Source organism: Bidens hawaiensis, unplaced genomic scaffold (assembly GCF_021521415.1).
Source record: "Bidens hawaiensis isolate Kalapana, Puna unplaced genomic scaffold, B.hawaiensis_p1.1 tig00034649_1, whole genome shotgun sequence".
NCBI lineage: Eukaryota > Viridiplantae > Streptophyta > Magnoliopsida > Asterales > Asteraceae > Bidens > Bidens hawaiensis.
This window is the reverse complement of record NW_027496003.1, coordinates 40,559-45,597: the sequence shown is the minus strand read 5'-3', so window position 1 is coordinate 45,597 and position 5,039 is coordinate 40,559. Positions and strand designations below refer to the sequence as shown.

Below are 5,039 nucleotides of genomic sequence, written 5' to 3'. Positions count from 1 at the left end.
TTAACGAATAGGTAGGTAGACTAGTGAATGGACACCGTTAGCTATACAATCCATAACGAATAAGCCATATTACATTATAGCGTATTGACTAACCTACCCCTAGCTTCTTTGATCGACTACGAACAATAAATTATACACTAACAAAAGAGTTCAATATTATTGATATATTATATCAAATACAAGAAACCACTATTTATTTATAGGAATACAAATATAATGGTGAAATGAATGACCCATTTATAGTTATAAAGTGGTAATGGTAACTACATAAATAATATTCATAACATTCTCTTAGTTTTTTTTTAACAACTAAATATTACACTGTACTTCTCGAGCGAAGCAATTAATATGGTTTTCGAGAGATGAAATTATCATATATAATAATTAAGAAGTTAGGTGTGCTTAGTTCCGATTGGATTGGATCACTCGGCAGCAGCCTTATTTGTCCTTGGCATTTGTTTTTTTTTGTTTTAGTTACGGTACCGTGAAAAACATAAAGGAAGCCGATCGAACGTCAATTTTGTGTTCTCTCGTTTGTTTTAATTCTAGTACAACAGTGAATGTGATGGAAGCCGACCTAACTTGCCGACCGAAGGCCATTTTTTTGTTTGTTTTAATTCCAGTACGGATTGAACGTGGCGAAACCAACCGAATTCACATAGACTCACAAACTCAACGCCAATGACTGACAACGCTCGACTTTTACCAACACCCGAGTGTACCGACCGACGCCACCCATTGACACACTTTAATTTTTATATGTTTCCCATTTTTTAGCTCCTATACCATAACGAACGAAACCGAAACTGATCGTATTCGTGTCGAGTTACCGCCTCAATACTCGGGACCGATAACACTTGGTTTTTAACACCGTCCGGGTTTATCAACCAAATAAACGTCGAATATATTGGTTCTAGTTCTGATACAATCACACACGTAACCCAAAACCGACCAAATTTGCATCCGATTCAACGCTTGAGTTTCCGAAAAAAACTGTTGACCCGTCTTTGGGTAAAGAAACTAAATACTACACTATACTCCTCGAGCGGAGCAATTAATATGGTTTTCGAGAGACCAAATTATCATATATAATAATTAAGAAGTTAGGTGTGCTAAGTCCCTATTGGATCGGATCACTCGGCGGAAACCTTATTTGTCCTTGGCATTTGTTTTTTTTAGTTACGGTACCGTGAAAAACATAAAGGAAGCCGATCGAACGTCAATTTTGTGTTCTCTCATTTGTTTTAATTCTAGTACGACAGCGAATGTGATGTAACCCGACCTAATTTGCCGACTGAAGGCCAATTTTTTGTTTATTTTTGTTCCAGTACGGATCGAACGTGGCGAAACCAACTGAATTCACATAAACTCACAAATTCAACGCCAATGACTGACAATGCTTGACTTTTACCAACACCTGAGTGTACCGACCGACGCCACCCATTGGCACATCTCAATTTTTATATGTTTCCCATTTTTTTAGCTCCTATACCATAACGAACGTAACCGAAACTGACCGTATTCGTGTCGAGTTATCGTCTCAATACTCGGGGCCGATAACACTTGATTTTTAACACCGTCCGGGTTTATCGACCAAATAAACGTCGAATATTTTGGTTCTAGTTCTGATACAATCACACACGTAACCCAAAACCGACCAAATTTACATCCAATTTAACGTTTGAGTTTTACCACCGTCTTTAATATACTGACTTGTTCAGTGAAATGCGCCGAGTAAAACACTAATTAAAATATAATTAAATTTTTTTTAGAACACGTTTAATACTTCAAATTACACCTCACTTGGGTATGAACCCCACCAGTTTGACTTGGGAAATCTACCAAATCACCTAAATATAATTATTAGTGTTTAGTATGGAGTAATAAAACGTGTAATGAATGAGTCATTGCTAAGGAATAAAACAAAACATATTATGTTGTCACTGTCATACATCAATTGAATGAATTCATAATAAATGTAATTCCATCCATATTTTCATTCTTTAGAAAAATGTTTGTTTTTTCATTCTTTCAAGAAACGAAGAAAAGCCAACAATTAATATTTATTTATTACTGTTATTATTTATAATAATATATATTATTTAATTATAACTATAATCATTAATATATTATAAATATTATTATATATTTATTGTTACATCGATGTTATGTTATTACCTCTCTATTAATTGACAAATATAGTATGTGTAGTTTTTTATTTGTTTTTAGCCGCAAATACACCTTTGTTTTTAAAAGGTATTTTTGAAAAAGTTTCTCCTCTCACGACTTTAACCTCTGAAGTCTAATCATCCCAGGAAAGAAACCTTTTGGGAAAACCTTCTTGACCACCCACCAAAGTGGTAATGGCCATGTGTGTAGTGATTTAATGACTCTTTTCATTCATACATGTTAACTAAACAAAAAAAAACAAAAGAATAATCCATTTCATTTATTTGTTTATTCAGTTACGTTATCCATTCATTCCATTAAGTCAAGCACAGAGTTTCAATTTAAAGCCCAAAACATTAAATCTAGACGTTTAAACATAGCTTTCTAAAATATAAACCATGAACCCAAAGCGTATAAATAACAAACCGGACAAAGTTGCAAGACCGATGCACAGTAGTTTCCGAAATCACAATGTGTAAACAATTTATTGAATCACATAACAACGACAAACAAAGACGACTCACTCCCTTAGTAACACAAACATAAGTAGTACATAGGGTGCATATAGAATAAATAGTACATAGTGCATGATGTGGGTTATTCTAGCACCGGGGTTTTGGAACCCCACAAGCCTTGGCGACCTTCTGCGCATTAGGAGACGATACATAAGCTTTCAGGCTCGGGTTCTTCATGTACTGGCATAAACACGGTTTCTGCTCTTTAATCTTTGTGCAACATTGTTGTGACGGTGGGGATGATGATGATATAGCCGCCGCACATGGTGCTAGTTGGGTAACTTGGCATGTCACCGCCATTGCAGCTTGCGATCCCGCCAAGATCATCACTAGGATTGCTACAGCACATAGTGATGTGTACGTGATGGACCTCATATTGCACTCTTAGTATGTGTGTGTTTTCTGGGGATTTGTTGATTTGGTTAGGGAACTCTAGGATGAATTTATAGAGGAAATGATTACAAAAGCACTATTTTGCAATCTAATGTATCTAAATTTGAAATACTTAATAAATAAAGAAAAGAAGGTTGGATTGTGTTGGGAATATTTTCTTATGTATTTTATTTAGACAATGGTTATTTAAACACCTTTTTTTTTATATTTATACATCTTTTTAACACACATTTTATCTTCTATGTACACCTTATAAAGGGTGTATGAATAACGCATCCTTTTATTTATTATCATCGATCCAACAGTTTTAATGACATTTTTTATATGAATTTTCCTTTTCATCATTTTTTTTCAATTATGAGATGGGGGGAATATTTTTTTAGCATTAATCATCGTGGAATACCAACATATAAATTTATTACAAAATATTGATTACTGAAACCTTATCAAATATTTTGCGCCATATAACTCTGAAATATAGATGTTATTCAAAAAGACGTGTATATTAGGGACGACGGGCTGGTGCGTGGCGAGGAGCCATTACACGTGATGGCACGCGTGATGGCCTCATGCACACCGTCGCCGACCCCCCATCACGCGTGATGGGGGGAGTGTGCGTGATAGCCATCACGTAGTGAGGGGGGGGGGGGGAGTAATCGAGGAGGGGCCGTTGGATGGAGGTAGTCGTTGGGAGGAGGAAGTCGTTGGATGGAGGGGCGTTTTAAATAAAAAAAAATTTATTTTACCTATATAAATAACTAAAACATATCTTAAAAACATACTCAAATCCAACTCAAAATCTTCTACTACACACACCATTTTAACATCATATCAATGGAGGGTTCTAAGAAACGTGGCTCGGGTTCAAAGAAAACCCAAACCCGACCAAAGGTCCGACAAAATCTAGGCGAACCGACAAGATTTCGGTTACAAGACGAACCCGACACAACCCAACCATTCCAACAACAACCTTCCCAACAACAACCTTATCCACAACATTTTCAACCGTCCCAAAACCAACAACAACCTACCCAACAACAACGTTATTTTCAACCGTCCCAAAACCAATCGTATTCCACCTTTTTCTACCCAAAACTATCCAAATAATGCTTTTCAAATGTTTCAGTCTCAACCGTCTCAAATGTCCTTTGATCCCCTAGACGATAACGATGTTATACATCAATTTGCAAGTGCTTTTCGTCACGAAGTGGAAACTTTGGATGAAGATAAACCCTCGGAGGAGGAGACGCATCAAAAAAATGTTAGGAGTTGGTTGCCCGATGAGGAGGTCGCCTTGACCAAGGCTTATTTACATTGCTCCGAATAAAAAAACACTCAAACCAACAAAAAAAAGAAGCGTTATGGAGACGTATTAATGAACATTTCTCGAAACTTCCCGGCGCAACCGAACGAAACAAGGATCAAATGATTGCCAAGTGGGGATTTGAATCGAAAAATGTCAAAATTTAATGCTTGTTACGTCCAGTTGGTAACTATTTTAGTTTTTTATTTTATAATCTATTACTTTATTTTTACAATTTGATAAATATATATATATATATATATATTATAAATGTTTTGTAGTCCCGAGCTCCACAAAGCGGATCGTGCGAGGCGACTATCATAAAGGACGCTTTGAACGATTATCGACATTTACAAATGTAGAGCTTTTCCCCACTTGGAAGCCTGGGAGATTGCGAGACGTCACACGAAGTGGGAACCGATTGCCTTGGTCGATTTGAACGGACCGACGGCTCCAAGGAAGAAAGGATCTTCTTCAAAAAGATCAAAAACTTCCGAGTCTGGGGACTACACAACGTCTACCGGCGGCTTGTCATGAAACATGCCGAGCATGAACTTGAACGAGGAACCCGTAGACGATCCCGACGAGGACACACCCACATCCACACGGCCGAATCGCAAGAAAAGTGGGGAATCGTCAAGACTCGGAAAGGAAGCGGT

At 37.0% G+C, this 5,039-nt stretch overlaps 1 pseudogene; it reads right to left on the bottom strand.

The window, feature by feature from the left end:
- Positions 1-2,603: 2,603 nt before the first annotated feature.
- LOC143586413 (non-specific lipid-transfer protein 2 pseudogene) lies at positions 2,604-3,212 on the bottom strand (annotated as a pseudogene).
- Between the last annotated feature and the right edge of the window lie 1,827 nt (positions 3,213-5,039).